The sequence below is a fragment of the Monodelphis domestica genome, chromosome 1, assembly GCF_027887165.1.
Source record: "Monodelphis domestica isolate mMonDom1 chromosome 1, mMonDom1.pri, whole genome shotgun sequence".
Lineage (NCBI taxonomy): Eukaryota > Metazoa > Chordata > Mammalia > Didelphimorphia > Didelphidae > Monodelphis > Monodelphis domestica.
In genome coordinates, this window is record NC_077227.1 from 566,120,084 (window position 1) to 566,127,659 (window position 7,576).

The following is a 7,576-nucleotide window of genomic DNA, read 5'->3' on the forward strand; positions in this document are numbered from 1 at the left end:
TTCCATCAAGGAAATGAAAAATAAAAAGGCATCTTTCTATTAGATATTCATTACCACTTAAAATGGGGAGAGAAAATATTTTTCAGCTGCATTAGGTAACATAGATCTATTACCTTTTATGATTATTTTTTAATTTTTATCACTGACAAAGTCATAAGATCATCAGAACTTAAAGGTTAAAAGAACTCTGTACAACTGAAACCATTAGTTTAGGTATGTTTAAAAATATCTCTCCTTTCTCCTCTCAAGTCAGTGCATAAGTAACAATGAAAATAGGAAAATTTACATAATAAAAATAGGAAACAGATTTTTTTAACTAAAAAAATACAAAAGTACAAAAAAATTATTCCTTGTTGGTGTCTTCACATTCTTCTCTTCTGTGTACTTCTACATAACACATTGTTTCCTCGAATAAATGCATCCCCATATTGATTCTTTAGTTGTCCATTCACATAGTCTTCTGTTTGCTCCTGAGCTATATTCATGTTAGCCATCCAGGCAAGTCAGGACACCTTGGTAATCCACTCCAGAATTTAACTTTACTACAACTGGTCTTCCTATGATCTGCTTTAGGAAGTCAGTAGGAGTTTGCTTTTGTAGACTCATTTTAGCAATTCTCTAAGATCCCTGGGCCAACCCAGGCCACAGACTTGCCTCCACTTCCCACCAAGAGCTCGGTGCCTTCGCCCAGGCAATAAATACCAGTGCAGATTAGCTCACCTCGCCCAACCAATCATGGCTCTCCGAGGCTACGGTCAGCCCACGGGGACAAAAAGACTGCACTCTGAAAGCTCCCTGACTCCCTCAGACACACTAATGTGTTTTAGATAATTGTCATGAGAATAGACCTGAACTTTCTTTGATGTAGCATATATCTTATATGTCTCACCAGTACTTAGCCAACACCTCTGACTTCTTTTACCTCTAGTTAGAGAGCTGGATTTTGAATCATGAATGCCAGAGTTCAAATCTAGTCTCAGAATTTACTAGCTATGTGATCCTGGATAAGCGACTCAGCAATGATTTGCCTCAGTTTCCTCATCTGTAAAATGAAGCTAATAAAGTAGTAAAACATTTTCTTAAACCTAAAGTACTATATCAATGATAGCTATCACTGATAGATATGAAAACAGACCCAGCTGAGTTCCTGCTTGATAGAACTCAAGAGAATGAGATTCATTTCTAGAGTGTCTTACCATTCACCTAAACCAATCCCTTTCATTTTATACACAAGGAAACTGAGGCTCAGGAATTGTTGCCTACCACTTAGGTATTAAATAGTATAGCCAGGAACTGAACTCAAGTCTTGTGACTTCAAAAACAAAGAATGACTTTTAAACTAAAATATGGCACATCTTGGTGTCTTTCCCTAAGCAACCAGCTTTTAAAGTTGTTAGGACAACAATGACTATTGGGGTTCATGTTACTGGAGCAGTAGGAAAATTCCCAATTTGGGAGGCAGAGGCAAAAGGAAGAAATATGTTCTTGGTAGTTTTAGTCAAGCATAAGGAGAATAAAGGAATGTTTAGAAGAAGATGGGGTGAAGGAAGCCATGGATATTATAAATTGTTCAATGACTAGTTAAAAAATAACTACTATGTGCCAGGCATTGTGTAGGTTGTAGGGATCCAAATGCATATTCGATACTATATGTCATGGTACCTTAGAAACAATTTTTTTTCCCACTCCACTTGAATTAATGTGGTATGAGTTCGAATCCCAGTTCAATCACTCTCACTACCTTTGTGGCCTTATACAAGTCGATGAACTCAGTTTCCTTATCTATAAGTGGGGCTGGAATTGACCAGAGGAACTTTGAACCTCTTTTGAGTTAACCTTGGTCTGATGTTGAAAAGACACTGAACATTGTAACCCTTCTGTCTCCTCAAACTATTAAAGAGTTTTTTTTTAATACATAAACATTTCTCAGTGTTACACAGTCCCCTCTCCTCCCAGCTCTTCCTCCTCCTGGATATAAATAACTCATTTGTCTACCTAAATAAAACCTATTGTCTTAATAAGCTCTTTAGGCTAAGAAACTCCAGCTTTCCCCTTAATCTTCCTTAAAGGTAGGGATTTCCAGGTTTAGTGTTAGAGTCAGTTAGTTCAGACAACTGATGAAAGGCCAGACTGAAGGCATCCTCAGTATCCATTATCTGACCTCTCCATTGGTTAACTTAACTGTACCTGGGTTAGTATAGTAGAAGACCACAAAGTATACCATAAAAGCCAGGTAAAAGATCCTCATGGTGACTGGTTGTGTGCAACCTGGGAATTAGAGGAAAGATGAGGGAGGCCAGCGATGGAGATGCTAGCAGTAGACAAGAGAAGGGAGACAAGACATGACCAGGCCAGTTTTTGCTGTGCTTGATAGACTTCACACCAATATCTATACATTGAAGCTGACAGAGGGAACCTTCTCAGGTATTTATATGGGAAGGAGATTACCGAATAGGAGGTTCTGAGGTTTCAAAAGGAAATATTGCTGTCCACCCTGAAATTCTGAACAATCCCATAAAGTGTGTAATCAGAAAAGAGTCCAAGTCATGTGGATTCTTTTCCCTTTGGGTACAAGTGGACTCAGGGAGGATTAAGTTGAATGTTTTGATACAGGTTACTTCTGTAATAGGCAGCTTCTTCCTCAGGGCCAGAATACCCTCCCCAGTAGACACTGGGAAATTCTGAGACTGTTTTTCTAGAGATACTAGGGAGAACTTCAAATATTCTTAGGAAAGCAGATCTAATATTTTGAAATTTGATGAAAATGAAAATGATGCAAAGATTGTAAAGTAATTTTGAGAGGCACAGGTTGGAGTAACTCCACCAAAAAGGGATTGGTCTTATTTAAAAAGAACTGTCACTCAGGTATCCAGTTTTACCTCTGTGAATGCTACAGAACCAATAATCAGCATTGGTTGGCAATTTTTGGATAGATAAGCAATAACTTTTACTAAAGAATGTTGGGAGAGATTTTGACCCATACCTTATTTCTAATCAGTATTATTCTGTTCAGTGTGATTTTTATAGAGGACATAATCAATTATTGAAAATAACTATAATATATATTTAGTTAAGCTAGTTTAACCAATTAATCAATTGATAGGTGCATTTTGCTTTAGCTAGGTAAGAAATATTCATTCTTATATCAGACATTTTATGCTATAAAGAATAGGTTTAAGACTATACTAAGAACCGTAAGTATTCTTGTTTAATCAAAAAATGTCCTAACTAAGAAAACCATGTGGATTGATGAGTAAGGGCCAGCATGGGGAAGGGGACCTCTAGACCTCCAGATATCTATCCGCTGACATTTTTTTTACCATTATTCAACTTGGGCATATAAGCATTCCACTGCTTATCTTAGAGGGTTGATTGATATTAGAGTCCCATTCTCATTAGACTTGTGATAAAGAGACAAAAACACACAATTAGAAGGGCAAACATTTTCAAAAAGGAAGGGGGATGGGATAAGAAAGGGACTGGGAGTTTTCTTGGGGATCTGAGTGAATAAGAGAAGGAAGGGTGGGTTAAGAAGAAGGAGGGCAAGGGAATAAGAAGCAAGAGGGAAGGAATATATATGTAAAAGGGAGTATATATCAAGAGGGAAGGGAAGTGTTTAAAGGAGAGACTCTTTGGAGAAGATAGGAGAGGTGTTTTTTAATATCAAACCCATATCAAGAAATAGGAAGCCAAGGTTGAAGGGAAGAGGATGGAATTTTTGGAGAGGTGACTAGAATAAGAATTAACATATAAGGGGGAATGGACAAGGAAGCATCTTTAGAAAGCTAGATCAATTTGAAACTAGGAATGAAAAGGGAGAGGATAATGGAGGATTCTGGGGAAGGGAGTGAATTGGAGAGGTAATGGTATTCTCTTAATCACTTCAAATGGAGCTAATAATGTAGTAAAATACCTTGATAAAACTAAAGTGCTATATAAATGATAGCTAAGACTGTTAGATATGAAAACAGACCAATTACATGCCTGTTTGATAGAATTCAAGAGAATGCGATTCTTCACCTCTGGAGTAGATTTTACACAGAAGACATAAACCAAAAGATTTCTATTTAAAAGAGACCTTATTATTTACCCAAATTAATTGCTTTTATTTTATACACAAGAAAACTGAGGCCCAGAAAGAGAAGTTTGTGGCCTACAGTCACTTAGGTAACAAATACTATAGCCAGGATTTGGCCCTGGTCTTGTGATGCCAAACACAAAAAGTGCTTTTTAAATTAAAATTTCTTATATCTTTCTGTCCATCCATAAGCAACTAGCTTTTAAAGTTGTTAGGACAAAAATGACCATTAGGGATCACTTTACTGAGGCAGTTGGAAAATTTCCAATTGAGGAGGCAAAGGCATGGGATATGGAAGAAATATGTTCTTGGTGTCCTAGTTGAGAATAAAAAAAAATAAGGAATTTCTAGAAGAAGAATGTTGTAGATGATGGGGTGAAGGAAGGAAGAGGTATTATAAATTGTTCTTTAACTATATCTTAAATAGCTATTGTGCAAGTTGTAGGGAACCAAATACACAATTGATCCTATCAAGGTACATTAGAAAAAAAGTTCATTTTTTACTTTACACTTGAATTAATGTGGTATGAGTTTGAATCCTATTTCAGTCACTCTCACTATCATTGTGGCCTCTTTGTTGTGGATCTCAGTTTTCTTATCTATAAATTGGATTAGAATTGACTAGAGAATCTTTTAGCCTCTTTCCAGTGAGAGCCTTACAGGTCTCATGCTGAAAAGACATTGAAGATATTGTTTTGCAAACCTCCCTGCCTTCTCAAACTGTTGAAGATTTTTTTAAAATACATAAACATTTCTCAGGGCTACACAGCTCTCCCTCCTCCTGGACATAAATAACTCTTTTGTCTACCTAAATGAACCCTATTGTCCTAATAAGTTCTTTTTTAAATTAAAAAATTTTGTTTTATAAATAATATTTTATTTGATCATTTCCAAGCATTATTCATTAAAGACAAAGATCATTTTCTTTTCCTTCCCCCCCACCCCCCATAGCCGACGTGTGATTCCACTGGGTGACACATGTGTTCTTGATTCCAACCCATTTCCATGTTGTTCATATTTGCATTAGAGTTTCATTTAGTGTCTCTCCTCTGTCATGTCCCCTCAACCTCTGTAGTCAGGCAGTTGCTTTTCCTCTGTGTTTCCACTCCCATAGTTTATCCTTTGCTTATGAATAGTGTTTTTTTCTCCTAGATCCCTGCAGATTGTTCAGGGATATTACACTGCCACTAATGGAGAAGTCCATTACATTCAATTATACCACAGTGTATTAGTCTCTGTGTACAATGTTCTCCTGGTTCTGCTCCTCTTGCTCTGCATCACTTCCTGGAGGTCGTTCCAGTCCCCATGGAATTCCTCCACTTTATTATTCCTTTTAGCACAATAGTATTCCATCACCAACATATACCACAATTTGCTCAGCCATTCCGCAATTGATGGGCATCCCCTCATTTTCCAGTTTTTGGCCACCACAAAGAGCGCAGCTATGAATATTTTTGTACAAGTCTTTGTGTCCATTATCTCTTTGGGGTACAGACCCAGCAGTGCTATGGCTGGATCAAAGGGTAGACATTCTTTTGTCGCCCTTTGGGCATAGTTCCAAATTGCCCTCCAGAATGGTTAGATCAGTTCACAACTCCACCAGCAATGAATTAATGTCCCTACTTTGCCACTACCCCTCCAGCATTCATTACTTTCCTTTGCTATCATGCTAGCCAGTCTGCTTGGTGTGAGGTGATACCTCAGAGTTGTTTGGATTTGCATCTCTCTGATTATAAGAGATGTAGAGCACTTCTTCATGTGCTTATTAATAGTTTCGATTTCTTTATATGAGAACTGCCTATCCATGTCCCTTGCCCATTTATCAATTGGAGAATGGCTTGATTTTTTGTACAATTGATTTAGCTCTTTATAAATTTGAGTAATTAAACCTTTGTCAGAGGTTTCTATGAAGATTTTTTCCCAATTTGCTGTTTTCCTTCTGATTTTAGTTACATTGGTTTTGTTTGTACTAAAGCTTTTTAATTTGATGTAATCAAAATTATTTATTTTACATTTTGTGATTCCTTCTATGTCTTATTTGGTTTTAAAGTCTTTCCCCTCCCAAAGGTCTGACATGTATACTATTCTGTGTTTATCCAATTTACTTATGATTTCCTTCTTTATGTTTAAGTCATTCACCCATTTTGAATTTACCTTGGTGTAGGGTGTGAGGTGTTGATCCAAACCTAATCTCTCCCATACTGTCTTCCAATTTTCCCAGCAGTTTTTATGGAATAGTGGATTTTTGTCCCAAAAGCTGGGATCTTTGGGTTTATTGTATACTATCTTGATGAGGTTGCTTTCCCCCAGTCTATTCCACTGATCTTCCTTTCTGTTTCTTAGTGTAAAAAATAGACTCGAATACAGGACTACAATCCCCACGAGCCTTTGCTCCACTTCCCCAGAATGCCTTGTAATCTCACCTGGGCTGAGATCGAGAAGGTATTTAAGCTGATTCAAAGGCTTTTGAGGCTCTTTTGGCTCTTTTTGGACTTCCGTTTTGGAGCAGAGGGTCTCTTGCGTGATGTGAGGTATTTTGTCTAGGCCTCTGGCCTAGGCACATGTTTCTTACTTGTATATTCTTTAATCTTTAACCATTAATAAACCTCTAAAAATATAATACTTCTTGCAGAGAGAAACTAATTTCTACCTGCCTCAGTCTCCCCTTCTCCCCTAAATTTTAATCATTACAGATGGCGACCACGAAGGGATAAAAAAAACTCTGAATTTTCTGATTTAATCTTTAATATCTAGTACCTAGAAATATTTTTTTTTGAGCCATATCTCTCTGGCCAAGGTTTTCTACCCTCGCAAAGCTGCTACAGACTCCGGACCTGCTGTCCACCCCACCTGGCTCGGCCCCGCCACTTCCTGACTGCAGCCCGCAGCCTGATTGTCCTCACCTGGTACCTGGTCCTGGCCTTGCCCACCCCCGCAGCCGCTCCTGGCCTCTCACCGGCCCGCTGCCTGCCTATTTCTGCACCAGACCCAGAAGCGTGACCCCAGCCGGCTCATCACCCAGATCCTTGGAGCAGATCACTTAGGACTCATTGTGACCAGCTGCTAACAGTATCGGCCACGTGGGTGGAGGGGAGAGAAGAGAGGGAAAGGAGACTGGGTAATTTTCCCTTAGGCCAAGCCTCCACGTGGATGGGGGTATTGGCCACAGGGGTATCAGAGCAGGGGAGAGAGAAAAGAGTAGAGAGAAGAAACAGACTTTTCAAACAGAAACCTAAAAAGCAATGGGTTGTTTAAAAGGATTTTTGACTCTTCTGGCAATTTCATTGATTTTACCTGCCTGTCTGGGAGCAGACTCAGCCCAAAGATTCAACTTTAACTTTGGGGAGGAAAATGGGTGGCCCAGCGAACTGGAAGCCAGGCCCAGAGACGGGAAGTCTCTAGTTAAAATCTGGCCTCCAATGCTTCCCCGCTATGGGGCCCTGGCCGGATCCCTTGAACCCCATAGCCTAGCCTTTACTACTCTACCTTTGGACAATA

General features: G+C 38.8%; 1 pseudogene; it reads right to left on the minus strand.

Annotated features, from left to right (window-relative positions):
* Positions 1–353: 353 nt before the first annotated feature.
* On the minus strand, positions 354–659 carry LOC100616883 (U6 snRNA-associated Sm-like protein LSm6; annotated as a pseudogene).
* Positions 660–7,576: the final 6,917 nt, after the last annotated feature.